The sequence below is a fragment of the Castor canadensis genome, chromosome 4 (genome assembly GCF_047511655.1).
Source record: "Castor canadensis chromosome 4, mCasCan1.hap1v2, whole genome shotgun sequence".
In the NCBI taxonomy this organism is placed as follows: domain Eukaryota; kingdom Metazoa; phylum Chordata; class Mammalia; order Rodentia; family Castoridae; genus Castor; species Castor canadensis.
In genome coordinates, this window is record NC_133389.1 from 87075723 (window position 1) to 87091280 (window position 15558).

Below are 15558 nucleotides of genomic sequence, written 5' to 3' on the forward strand. Positions count from 1 at the left end.
TGCCTTTTTATTAGCATATTATTGTACTGGGGGGTACATTGTGACATTTACAAAAGTGCTTACAAATATGTCTTAGATTCACCCCCTGAATCATTCTCCTTTACCCATCCTCCCCCCTTTTTAGAATAGTTTCAGATCTTATTCTTCCATTTTTATACATAAGTACATAATATTTCCATACACCACCTTCACTCTTCTTTCATGTCTTCCACCCTCCCACTAGTAACATTCCCCCAGACAGGATTCGTTTTATCCCCTTGTCCATCATTTTTGAAAAGAGACATTTTTGTTTGATTAAGTTATCTATACAGAATTTCATTATGACATTTCCAAGTATGTGTGTGTTATATCCTAAATTTGTTCATCCCCTCCATTTTTCTCCTTTCTACCTTAGTGCCCTTCTTATGGTGATTTCAACATTCTATATTCATTATTGTATAGAAAGTATACCAACCATATTCACCTTCTTTACTTCCTTATTTTATCCTCTGCCTCTCTTAGCATAACCTGCTTGTCATTCTTGTCCTTCATTGTTTAGATGTCTGTTCATTCAATTTTTCCTTGGTATCATACATGCGTATACATTGTACGTAAGTCAATCTAACCCACTCCACAGAATTTCCTTGCTCCTTTTCCCCTATCCTGTGTTGTTGAACAGTGTGTTTCACTGTGTCATGCTCCTACATAGATGTGATGTATCTTTCTTTCTTTTTTTTCCTATACTCTTAGTCTCCTTGACCAGTTCCACTTATGGTTACAAGTTCTCTATACACTTCTATGTGTATATAATATTGCTTGTTTTATGTATTGGGTCTATATTCCACATATGAGAGAAAACATGTGGCCTTTGTCTTTCTGAACCTGGCTAGCTTCATTTAAGATGATACTTTGTTTTGTTTTTGTCGTTTGGTTTGTTTTATTTATTTATTTATTTATTTATTTATTTATTATTGTTTTATTATTCATATGTGCATTCAAGGCTTGGGTCATTTCTCCCCCCTGCCCCAACCCCCTCCCTTACCACCCACTCCACCCCCTCCCTCTCCCCCCCACCCCCTTTGTTTTGGTTTTTTTAAACAGAGTCTCACTATGTGTTGTAGGCTGGCCTCAAACTTGCAATGCTCTTGCTTAAGCTTTCTGAGTGCTTGTATTTCAGGGTGTGTGCCACCACATCCAGCCTCATGACATTTTTTAATGAATTTCATTTTTAGTATTAAATCATCTAGATTTCATGCCAATTTAATAGACTAATCCAGTAATTCATATTTATATATAATAAGAGAGCAGTTAAGAATTCCTGTTGTGCCCTATTCAAAAAAAGCATATTTCAGTATTTAACCATAATCTACCCACTCCCTTTCCAAACTCACCTTGACTTATTTCTTTAATATACAGATTTATTTTAAGGGTCAAAGGTGGGAGATTTAAGAAATCTGAGCATATATGACAAAGAACACTTCCCAATATAAAAGGAAACTCACTAAATACATAGAATATGTTAGTTCCACCAAATAATTACCACCCAACAAATACAGATGGGTTTAAGACTCAAATGCCAAGATCAAGTAATAAAATGCTAGAGTACCAATAAAAAGTACATATTTTATATAAGGTACAAATAGATAGGCTAGATTTATATTTTCTTTTTCATCTCCAAATCTAGAACACAGAAGGAAAACATGACATGAGTACCAAAATAAAGCAATACAAATATCCTTTTAGATGCAAGAATCTATTCACAGCAATATTTCCTTTTCTTTGTAAAATAATAGCATTGTTTATTTTTCTGTACACATTCTTCTTTGTGACCTTTCAGCTATGAACCTCATTCTGATTGAAAATAAAATGTCAAAGACATATACTAACCTCATTAGATTTTACTTTTAAAAAGTTCAGCACTTATTGCAATAAGAACTTTGCTTTTTTCTAGTTCAAAATCTGGGAAAAAGTGACAATAATTTCTAATGCAATTCTCTTTCATATCAATCAATTATGTATTTAACCAGCAAAATAGTTGCCAAGAAACAATTGAAAAAATATATGAATATGGTCCCAATGTTAGCATAAAATACAATTATGCAAAGATTTGCAAAATAAACATTATCAGGCAGTGTTCTACATTTGATCATATGCCTGTTAATCCGACAGACCAAAATTAGAACTTTCTTACTTCAATAAAAATTTTTTGAACTAACAAGTGAAGTATTTATAAAGAAACTTATCTATAATTGCTCAGAGCAGTGTACTTAAACATAGCAAAACATATGATAGACATCAGAATAAGAATACAGAGTCTCAATCATCTCAGAGAGGAAGACAAATATCTTACAAAAGGAATCAATGAAGGCATCACTGAAAATTAAAATTATCAACTCTCAATCATTGTGGCAGAAATGTAAAATGGTACTGTTGTGTTGGAAGACAATTGGAAGTTTCTTATAAAACTAAACATACTTTTACCATTTGACCCAGTAATTGTGTTCTTTGGCATTTAACCAAAGGAAAAGAAAATTTATGCATACACAAAAACCTGTATCCAGATCTTTATAGCAGCTTTATTTATAATAGTCAAATATTGGATGCAACCAAGATAGCCTTCAGTGGATGAACAGACAAGTAGATCACAATATAATGGATTATACTGTAATTTAGAGCTAAAAATGTGCAATGACGATGTGAAAAGACATAGAAGAAGCTTGAAGGTATATTACTAAATAAAACAAGGCAATGTGAAAAGGTTACATGCTGTATATTCCAACCATCTGAACTTCTGGAAAAAACAAATCTATGGAGACAGAGAAAAGATTAGTGATTACCAAGTGCTTGGGGGGAAGGGCAAAGAATAGTCAAGGATAGAGTAATTTTAGGGCCATGATTCCACTTTGTAGGGTACCATAATAGTGGATATATATCATTAGTGCACCACCCTGAATAATCTTGTATTCAAATAATTGTTCAAATTATATTTTAGTGATTCATGTCATCTTAAATGTAGGAAATAATACTGCAACTCATATAACTAGGAATCTTATTAAGTGTTACATATACAAACTTATTGAAAACTTATGAAAGCTTCCATTCAGAACTACTTATTCCACTCACTTTTTATATGCATTCATAATATTTTACCTTGATTTCTCTTATAGATTCTCTACCTTTCCTATTGAATTTTATCCTTAATAGTTTATTATTGTGAACAAAATACTGTCCAATCTTATTCTAAATTATTATCATATGTATAAGTTTATTGACTGTTATATATCTTATTATATTGTCTTAAAATTTTCCATGATAATTGAGTTTTATTTTTCTACATCTTTAATTGTATCAACTTAAAATATCTTTTTCTTTTCATTCTCTCCCTTGTTTAAACAATTTATTGCATGACATAAACACTTTTATTTTCAGGTAGTTATAGATTCACATGTAGTTCCAAGAACAATTACAGAGAAACCTGCTATATACTTAAGTCAGTTTCCCTCACTAAAAAGTATCATTTTGCCTAACATTTCAGAAGTATATTAACATTGATGTGTTTCATTAAAATTATTGACTTTGCCAATTTTATATGCATTCATTTGTGTGTGTGAAGTTCTATACAATTGATCATATGACCAGAAGCAGTCAAGATAAAGAATGGATCCATAACCAGGATCTCTTATGGCACCCTTTTATGAGCATACCTCCCCACCTCAATCCTTTGTAAGCAGCACTCTGTTCTCTATTTCTGGTTCTTCTAATTCAATGATGCTACATCATTAGAATCATATAAAATGTAAATTTTTGATACTTTTTTTAACTCAGGAAAATACTCATGACAGCCATTGAACTTGATGAATGTGCCAATATTCTTTCTTTTCATGTCTGAGTCATAGTCTAGGGTATGAATGTAGAAATTTGTATAATCACTTATTCACTCATTGAAAGGCAGTTATGTTATTGTATTTTATAGCTTTGTGCAATTATGAATAAAGCTACTATGAATCTTTGTTTATAAGCTTTCAAGTGAATATAAATTTTCCTTCCTCTGCCCAAAAATGCAGTTGCTGGAGTTTGTATGGTAATTATACCACTATACATTTTCACCAGCAATGTATAAATGATAGTTTCTCTGACTCCTTGACAACATTGGGGTCATTTTTGTTGTTTACTTTAGTTACTGTATTATATGTGTAGTGATAGCCCACTGTAGTTTTGCATGTCTCTAGTAGCTAATGAGAATGAACAACTTTTAATGCATTTACATTTGATCTGTGTGCAATCTTCAGTGAGATGCCTGTTTGTGTCATGTGCCCATTTTCTAATTAGATTGTTATTACTGAGGTATTTAATTATTGAGTTATTTGTCTCTTCCAGACACAAATCGTTTTTCATATATATGAATTTCAAGTATTTCCTCTTATTCTATAGCCTCTCTTTTCAGTTTCTTAAGAGAGACTTTTGTCCAGAAAAAGTTTTTAATATTGATGAATTCCACTTTAACATGTTTCTCTTTTGTGAATCATGCTTTTGCTGCCATGTCTAACACTGTGTCTACTATTCCTAGGTCTTAAAGATTTTCTCATAAAAAGCTTATAGTTTCATATTTTACATATAAATCCCTGTTCCATTTGAGTTATTTATGTTTGTATATGGTATTAGGTTTAATATGAAGGTGTTTATTCGTTCATTTGTTTGCTTTGTTTCAGATGCATGTCCAAATTACTTCAGCTTCCTTTGTTGAAAAGCAGGATTTTTATTTTAATGAACTATTTCATTAGCTCAAATGTCAAAAAATGTTAGATAATAATGTTAACAGTGACACTCCCGTGATCTATTATGGAATCATCATTAATATTTTATTATTTTATAAGATTTTATCTTGGTTTTTGCTAGAAAATCTTTATTATGCTTAGGTGATTTGTTTCTATTTCTATGTTGCTTTGAATTTTTACTAGAAATAATTTCATGTCTGGTGCTCTAGCTCAGTGGTAGAGTGGGTGCTTAGCATCCATGAGGCTCCAGGCTCTATCCCCAGCACCAAAGAGGAAGTATTGTTATGTAACCAAGTACAATTTGCATATTTTGTATGCAAATGTTTTTCTCCACTAATGCAATGATATAAAAATTGTCAAATAATATTTCCTATTTCCAACCTCCCTATATTTCTGTAATGAAATGCAATTGATTATAGTGAATTATTATTTTTATTCAATTCTATTAATATACTCAATTGTATTTAAATATTTAGAATTATATTGGTAATTGAAATTACATGGTACATTATTACCCAACTCTGCTTTATATTGATGAAATAACATTTTAATATTTTCATTAAATATTTTTGGACTTTCATTTACTTTCTATAATAAGAATGTTTCTTTTAACTCCAATTACCTGTAGACATAATTTTATAATCAAAGCATAATTCAAATTATTTCAATTAAATATGCACTTTAAACAATAATCAGAGGGAGAAATATGTATGATTTAAAGATTGACTTTTGGCTGTGCTGTTGATACTTAACTTCATTTCTTTGTGTTTTATTTTTACTTCTTTGTCTCTGTGTCCATTTCTTTAAATTTTCTTTAGACACTAGAAACTATTCTTGTTGTCTTTTAAGTTTCTCAATCTTGAAAATAGATATTTTTTCATATATGTTGACATATAGATCTATCTATCTATCTATCTATCTATCTATCTATCTATCTATCTATCTATTATCTGTATCTCCTTTAAGACTCATAGTAATCTTTTGGAGTGTTTATCTTTGTAATCAATCCTCTCTTTTCCAAGTGCTTTCCAAAACTTGCTGGGCTGCTGTGTCTTAATATTCTTATTTCACTAGAAACTTAAGTTCAGCAAAGTTGACAGAGACCATAGGGTGGGTAAATCTCAGAGTTGAAATTTAAATATACATCTCTCTGACTTTAGATTAACTCTATTAAGCTAAAGTTCTCCTAAATGTTTTCTTTCCTCATTCTCTTTAATGTTGTATTAATCATGTCTTTATAATAAATATAGAATTTTATAAATAATATTTTAGAAATACAATCACTGCCTTTAGACCCTAAGAACTCTTCTTTTAAGTGAAATCTACCACCTCCTTGGATGCCTCTTTGGAACCTTTAAGCATCATATCCATTCTGCCTCATCTTATTCATGGCAGTATTATTACCATAACCTTTTTTCTTTCTCAAATAAAGTCATGTCAGAATATACATTATAAAAGTGGACAGTTTCGTTTGCCCTTTTCAAGAAAATTGTCTACAATATGCCAGACTGAAATTCCAAATTTATCTTTTGCTCATTCTTATTGTTGTAGGTTGTTGAGGTGGTTTATGACTTCAGGAGCAACCCTAATTGTACCCCAACAATAAACATTCATAATCCACATTATAATCTAATTCATCAGGGAATTAATTTATTTTGGAATCAGACCTGCAGGAGTTACTTGGAGAAATTTTATTATCTCAAATTAATATAATACCAAGAAAATCATGCTAAAATTTAATGCTCACCTCTCAAAAGCTCTACTCTTCTTAGTAAGGTATGTGGCAATGTATCTTTCCTCTTAGTTATTTTGTAACTAACAAGTCACCTGCTATGACCTGTAATTCCAGCTACTTGGGAGGTGGATACATGAGGATCACTGTTCAAGGACCACCTTGGGAAAAAGGGAAAATCCATTTCCAAAATAAGAAAAGGGTGGTGGCAGACACCTGTGATCCCAGCTACATAGGAGGCCAAGGTAGGAGGATTCCAGTTCAAGAACAGTCATGGCAAAGTTAGGGCAAAGCCCTTTCTGAGCAAACAAACTAAAAGTACAAGGACTGAGGACATGGCTCAAGTGGTAGAGTGCTTGCCTAGCAAGCTCAAGGTCTTAAATTCAAACCCCAGAGCCTCAAAAACAAGCCAGCAAAGAAACAGAAAAACCAAGCAATAAAACCTAGTTGAGATCTGAACTGTCCTCCAAAGGCTCATGTGTTGAAGGCTTGTTCTCAAAGGTGGAGCCATTGGAAAGGGATTGGATTCTAAGGACTTTGACCTCATAGATGGTTTAATCCATTGATGGGTTCATAGTTTCATGGGCTATTGGGAGGTGATGGAAACCCAAGAGGCTAAAAAAATAGGTCCTTGGGGACCTAATTCTTAGATCATTCCTCCATCCTTAATCCCTCCTTTCTGGACACATGTGGTTAACGATAATGCTCCTCCAAATACTCCCGACCATGACGTGCTGCCTCACCTCACCCAGAAACAACAGTTAACGACCATGGACCAAGGTCTTTAAAAGCATGAGTCAAAGAAATCTTGATTTTCTTTGGTATTTTGACACAGTGACAGAAAGCTGACCAGTGCGATATCTCTTTGACATGTGTACATATATGTGTGAGTATATATACATATATAATATGTATGAGAGTCTAAAAAACAAATATACATGCTAATAGTTGCTACTAAAAAGGAAACTATTTGCTAACCATATAAAATCCCGTATTATGATTATAAATAGCAGCAAAAATATCCAAAAAAATACAAACTTATTATAATAATCACAAGTATTTACAGAACTGGAAAAAGTCATAATTTGCTAAATAGTATCAAAGTATAGAACCTGGCTAAATTATTCAGCTTTAGCAATGTGAATGCAGTAACAGAATTAAAATTGAATAGTTCACTCCATATTCTTTTCTGTGCTGTAGTCTGTCATTTAAGATCATAGACTGCTATTGGTATTTCTGTGCTTTCTTCCAAAAATCCAATCTTGCTTTAAATGGCTTTTTGAAATAAGTTGGCTGCATAAAATTAGAAGAAAAGAATATGTTCTTCAGTATTGAACTGAAGAAAAACCAATATATGACTTTCAGTTTTTGGCTTCTCTTTACTAAAAATAATTGTGCTACTTTTTATCTAGCTTATTCTTGATATGAGAAGCTCAGAAATATTTCCTTTATTTTAAAACCTATTTGAAATAATTTCCTGCTAAAAACAATAAAAATGGAAATCTACAAGAAGAACAAAGTCATTCCAGATATGGGGGGAGGAAGGATAAAGGGGAATGATGGAGGGGGTAGAATTAACTATGATGTATTATAAGAACTTTTATAGTTGATACAATGTACCCCAGTACAACAACAACACCACCACCACCATCAATAATAATAATAATAATAATAATAATAATAAAGAACAAAGTCAATTCCTTTAATGCTCATGTGATCCTCCCTTCAGTGAACTCCCGGTTAACCACCAACTTCATTGACCTCTGCTGTAATTTAAATCTTTAATTACTCTGTATGATGCCTTCACTATCCATGGTTAGTGTCAGCACAGAGTCATTTTACAGTGCCTTCCATCTTAAATGTTATGGAATAGCTCACTGAAAGGGTGATAATGTTTCTACTCTTTCTTATATAACTTACTGGAAACACAAGGAGCAATTACAGCATTTGAAATTAGATTTTAAACTTTAAAAAATGTTTATTGTTTATGTATCCCCTAACAAGTCATTAGAACTTAAAGATTTTTTAGTACCTGTAGATGTTAACTACTAAACATTTACAGTATTAATTCTCTTCTTATTGTTCATTTTTACTCTCATTAGTTTCTTTCACTCTTGAATCATTACACAGCAAACTGAATACTGTCACAGTATGTTGAGATAACTGTAAGATCACAAACTTCTTAATGTTTCTGAATTTATCATTTAGAAAATGAACAAAGATATTGTCTTTCCTATGTAAAAAAATTATATAGTTCTTATATGTGAATTTAAGAAATAAAAGTATATATTATTAGAACAGAATATGTCCTGGTACATCCTACTGCATAGATTTTGTTGTTGTTATGTTTTGTTTTGATTTCTTGCATAAATGCAGATGTACAAGGAGATCATCAGGCAAAGTATTCAGCTAAATTAATGTCAATCATTATCATTATTAAAACTGAAAATATATATGGTCATATGAGGAATCTTTTACTTTTTTACTTCCAGAACCACATAAAAATGGTTTTCAGTCTTTGGAATATTTGTCTCTTTCATATTGTTTTCAGTCAAAATATACTCATGTATGTTTTCAGATTATCAACACCAGGATGACAATATTGAATTTCTTCTTAGTTTTTTATGAATGAAATTCAGTAAATTTTAAATTCAACCAGTAGTCTCCTTTCAAAGGAAGGAAGTTTGGCTTTGTCAAACTGAAAGGTCCAAAATATGAATGACACAAATAAACTATGAATCAGATTTGCCAATGAAGGAAATTTCAAGTTGCTTGTCACATCATATTTTAAATCCCACTCAAGTCATCCATTCAAGCAAAAATCAAAAAAGAAAAAAAATCTACTAGGCCCAATCTGTTTATATTCTTAGAGAAGTGCCATTATTCCCTTGTATATTGCTTTCTTTTGCCTTATCTTGACTCTTTATAACCTCTTCTCATTGCAATGACTATTTCTTTAAAAAAGAGGTCAGTCAATTCCTAATCAATTTTTCATCTAAAACTACTTTTGACTTGGATTATCCTTATATCTGATAAATCCTAATATGTACTTCTTTAATTGAATTTCTTTCCTAAATCAGAATACCTTTGAATGAATGCTCTATCTTTTTTATTATATTTCCAACATGTGACCTTCATATATAGGTTCTTATTTTAATTATAATATTTAAAGAACTCAGCTCTGTTGTCAGTTACTAAATTAAGACCAAGGTATAGCTATCCTGAAGAGAATGAGGGTGACATCTGGCACAGATAAACTACTATATACTAATTAATCTATCTTATTCCCTCTCCTCCCCAAACTCTGCCTTTTATTTCATTATGTATGAGAAGAATTTTTTAGGAAATTCAGATTGAACCTAAAAGACTGAAATACATATTGCAAGAAGTTTACCCTCTTACAATACATTGATCTTCTCTGGTGTTCCCAATGCATAGTTATGAATTTATTGTCCCTTTTTCTACTCTCAAACAGGGATGAACCACAATGCTGAAATTACAGCTGTCAGAGTTAGAAGGTCAAGACTTTAGCTGGAACTTTCACTAGCATGTATTCCCTTGGCTAGATCACTCCATTTATTTAAATAAAGTTTCTTCATTTGTAAAGAGATTTGGGCAGAAATCGTATCATGGCCAGCTGTATTCTGAGGACTCTAGTGAGCCCTCTCAGGAGAGAAAAGGGAGTGGGGAAAGGATGGGCACTGTGCTGTCAGACCTCCTTCAATGAGAAGGTGCTGCTTTGATGTATATAAATTGTTTATGTAGAATTTGACTGGAAGCACTATACACACATATATACACACGATGTATATACATATATATACACACACACATGATAACCCACAAAGCAGTTTGAGTCTCTAAGATTCTCTATTCTGTTACTTTTTTTTTCTGGTCTCCTTGTTTTCAGCAGGGCTCAAAGTGCTCATCAAATAAAGAATGTACTTTCAGGTTTTGAAGGACCTTTTATTACATTCTACCTCAAAATTAGCATCTCTTGAATAAATAAGTCAAGAGTTTTAGGATTTACTCATAGGTTTAATTAGCCAAATTAGTCAATTATTCAAAATGCTAATCATTCTCAAACCTCTTTCTGAGACCTTTTTAAATTAGCATCTCCTGAATTTGAGTAAAAAAATCTAAATATGAGAAATGTACATGTGTGGAAACATTTCTCATTCTGAGAGTTAAAGGAAAACTGCACACTGTGACACACAAATGCATACCCACATTCATGTGTACACACATGTACACACCAAGGAATGATGTCTTCTCTTCATCCTAAAGTGTTTTGGCTCTACTTCAAAGTTTTGATCTCTTACACAGTCATATTTAAGTTTTTCCTTCAGGTGTGCTGTTCATTTTTCTCACATTACTGGGAGCAAATGTTTATTTCATATACTTATTACTTAATAGCAGAGAATTTTAGTGTGTGGTTTGTGGACTCCTGGTACATAAGGGATCTAGAAGTCAAAACTATATTCATAATCATACTAAAACATTATTTTCCTTGCTACTGGATTGAAATGTTCACCTCTGGTGCAAAAGCAATGGTGGATAAAACTCCAGACACTTTACCATGCACCAACAATGTGACATAAAGCTGTTATTGCAGAGGAGTCAAGATGGCATATTAGAAGCAAGCAGCACTTTATATCTTATTTGCAATTCTAAAGCGAAACTGCTAAAACAAACAAACAAACAAACAAACAAAAAAAGATTAAAAACCAACTTTCCATTGAAGCAGAAGACTGAGGAAATACACTGAAGTTCATTTTGGACAGATGTGGCTTGGAGAGACTCAGAGTCTCTGGTTTTGAGAACAAAGGAGGGAGAGAGAGAGCTTCAGCATGGGATGACAGTGGCTCAGTGGTGTGACAGAGGGAATTGATAACAGAAAGGGTAAGCAAGAGAAATTTAGTCAGCAAAAATAGCACAAAATCAGACAGAACAGAAAAGTAGACTGAAATTAGCTGATTTAGAGCTACAGAGCAAGTCAGTGTTTGAGTACTCTAAAAGCATGGTGATATAACAGTTAATCATCTTGAGAGGGTCATAAGCAGGCTTGCTGCTTTGGGAAACACTTTCCTGGTTAAGACTAGCTGCTAAGGTGTGTTACTTTAACTTAGCAGTTAAAGAAGGTCTTCAGACTAAACAGGCAATGCAATTACATGCAAGAACAGAGTCTGAGCTAAGAGTAGTCAAGAGTGATGGAAGGCACAGATCAGCTGTGCCTCTCTACCTGGCACAGTTATTTTGCTTCATAGGGGCACATAAGATCCTGGCTCTGAGCTAAGAACTAGGAAGCTCTAGGAGTACATCAAACTAATCTGTCTGTAGTAAATTTCAGCCTAGGAAAACTTGGTTCTGTGCAATCAAATAATCCTAACCAACCACTTCCACTGACTGACTAGTGAGCAATACAATAAAAGGAAGTGGCTAATATCCTTTGCCTTTGCTCTTTCCAAGAGGAGCATATTCCAAGGAGACACATAAAGAAGGGCAGATTAGCAAAGATAGTGAATATCCCCACATGACCACTTGAGTAAAGACAACACATTTTCTCAAGAACTTTTTTGTATTTGCTGAGTGGTTTTTAGTTTTCTTTGTTTCTTATTTTACAGAATTCTTTTATTTTTATTTTTTTGTTTTTGTTACTATGTCTCTTCTTCCCTTCAAATAATCAAATTCTTTTACTTTATGTATCTATTTCTAGTTAAAAAAATGTGGCCATCACTTCCTTCCTTTCTCCTATTATTCCATTTTTGAATATTTTAACTTTTTTCTTTCTCATTTTTCTCTTTTAATTCTTGTTATTTCTTTATTTATGATCTTTTAAAACTTTCTGGTTTATATTATTTCTTTCTCCACCATTTCTGTTGTTGTCAGAGTTATTGTAGTTGATATTTTGTTTTTACTTTAATTCTGAGTCTGGTTTGTTACTATTTGTTGCAGTTACTGATGTTTGTTTCCCCCTTTTTACATGGTACTGGCCATCAAGCACAATACTTGAAGTATATTGTATGGATCCTCTACTACTGAGCTACACTCCCAATCCAGCTAACCATTAGCATATTGTGCTTCACACAATACATGAGCTTGCTTGAACTTCACCAAATACTTCAACTCAATCCCCAACTTACAACCAGGATCCAAGTAAACATGGCTGGGGAGAGGGTGGGGATGAAGACTCACTCTTAGAAACCCCTGTTGCAACATCAGAAAGAAACACGAGCACCATGGGTACCACACCTTAAAGCAGCACAGCATAGATTGTCTCCAAACCCTGTCTGTCATTCTGTACATTTTCAACAAGACTCAAAGGGATTATACCTCATCTAATCAGCTAGCTGTCTACAACACATTTGCCTGCTCTTATAGAAATATCTCATTATTGTGAAACTTAGAGAAAGAAGGATCCTCAGGCTCCAACACAGTATGTATTATGTCAAAATATATACTAATCATCATCAAAAAATCATCACAAAATTCAATTGGAAATCTATTTAATACCTGAAGACACATACCATGACTTATCATCAAAAGAAAGGTGTTATCTAAAAAGAGTCTCCCATATAAAATTGCAAGAGATATCTATCTCAAAGGATGTACAAATCTCAACATAAAAATATAAGAAATATGGAAAAATAAGGCAACGTGACTCATCCAAATGTTCATAATTTCAAAGTTACTGATGTGGATGAAATACCACATAAAGAATTAAAGAATTTAAAACAATTATGTTTTAAGCAGATAAATGAATTTTAAGAAAATACAGAAAAAAATCCTGAAACATTAAGGAAAACAATATAGTGTATTAAAGAGAAGTTTGATACAAAGATAGAGATTTTGGAAAAGACCCAAACAAGAATATTTGAAATGAGCTTAATAAGTCAATAAAAAATTCAGTGATGAGCCTTACAAACAGATGAGATGAAGCAAAAAGAGAATTTCTGGACTTGAACAGTCAGAATATTCACACAATAATAAATATGAAATAAGACATGAACAGAAAATAAAAGACTTCTAGGTATATGATTAAAAGACCAATATTAGTTATTCTTGTTGTTGAAGAAGGTATCAAGGCATGGGCTAAAGGCATAGAAAATCTAGTCTGTGAAATAATAACAGAACATGTCCCATTTCTTGAAAAGAATAGAACTTATATGTATAGGAGTCACTGAGAATCCCAGGCATGATCAGAAAAGGCGAACGCATTAGTGTTACAGCAGATTTTTCAACAGAAACTGAAGGCCACAGAACATGGAATGATGTATTTCAAGCCCCAAAGGGGAGGGGGGAACTGGCAATATACATTACTATATCCAGTAAAGTTGACCTTCAGAATCTAAGGAGAAATAAAAATCTTTTAAGATAAACACACACTCAGGGAATTCATGACCACTAAGCCAGAATTTTGGAACACACTTAAAGGAATCATACAAACAGAAGATAAATTCAGCCATGAGAATACATGAAAGAATAAACTGAACTATAACAGCAGTTAAGCAAATGAGAATTAGGAAAGAATCAAATATTAGAATAACAAAAAAATGACAGGAATTATTTCATTCACTTCAATTATAACCCTGAATTTAAATGGTCTTAATTCTCTAATTCCAAGATACATTTTCTTGTTCAAACCTGTAATCCCAGCAATAGGGAAGCTGGGATGAACAGAGGGATCACGGGTTTGAGGTCAGTCTGAGCTACACAATGAATTCCAGGCCAGACTGAGCTATAAAGTCGTATCTTGTCTCACAACAAACAAACAAAGACACTGACTGAATGAATGAATTTAAAAACAAGATTCTGCTATTTACGGAAAATAAAAAACACACCTTACCTGAAAGGATATACACAAAGTGTAAGTGAAAGTATAGAAAAAATATTTCAATCAAATGGAGTCTGTAAGCAAGTAGGAGAAGTTCTACTCCTATCTGACAAAGCAGACTTAATCTAGAATCAGTCAGAAGAGACAAAAAATGTCACTATACACAGTGAAGAGAGCAAATCATCATGAAGAAATAATGATTGTAAATGTTGGTACATACTGTTACATAAAAACAAACACAACTGGACATTAAGGGATAAATAACTGGATGATTTCAGTGTCCTTCACTAACCAATAGATAGGACATACAGATTTTAAAACTGAACAAAGAAACTTCACCAGAGATCGAATGGACTTAAGAGACATGTGTAGAATTTTCCATCTAATAGTTCCATAAAAATATTCTTTTCAGCAAGTCATGTGTGATTGTCCAAAGTAGATCATATTTTATAACACAAGGCAAGTCTTAACTAATATAAAATATTTTAAATAATCTCTTGAATCCTATCTGGTTGCAATGGATTAAAAATGGAAATCAGTAGATAGCTACAAAAGATCATTCAAAAGAATAAACATTTGAATGATCAGTGGGTTACTGGAAAATTCAGGGGAAAAATGAGAAGATTTCTAGAAAGAAATAAACATGAAAACACCACATATCAAAGGTTGGGAGTACAGCAAATGTAGTTTTAAGGGTAAAGGTTATAGCTATGAGTTCCTATACTTAAAAAAAGATACATTTCAAATAAATAACCCATTGATGAAAATCAAGATCTTAGAAAAATAAGAACAAAGCAAACACAAAACCAGTAGGAGGAAAATATAATGCAAATGTAAGCTAACATTTATTAAATAGAATCTAAAAGAACAAAGGATCAATGAAGCAGTCACTTTTTTGAAAAGACTAATGAGATTGATAGTCCATTAGTCAAACAAAAATGAATACTCAAATTCATCATTCAAGACAGGAAAGGGTGATATAACAATGAATACCAATGCAATAAAGAGTATTAATAGGGATTCTTTTGAAATTTTATATTTCAATAAATTGAAAAATCTAGAGAAAATAGATAATTTTTGAAACACATATGACCTACTACAATTAATTCCAAAGACCCTTCCAAAAAGACTTTCACACCTGATAAAAAAATTAATCAAAGTGGCAATATATAACATATAGATGTGAAAAATTAGTCCTATCACTCAGAAAGAAATCAGAAAATCATTCTTACTCACAA

The 15558-nt window shown here is 32.3% G+C and overlaps 1 protein-coding gene across 4 annotated transcripts in view; it reads right to left on the reverse strand.

Moving 5' to 3' along the window:
• Positions 1–15558, reverse strand: part of Dpp10 (dipeptidyl peptidase like 10) — a 1373287-nt gene that overhangs the window by 486854 nt on the left and 870875 nt on the right. The window lies entirely within an intron of this gene.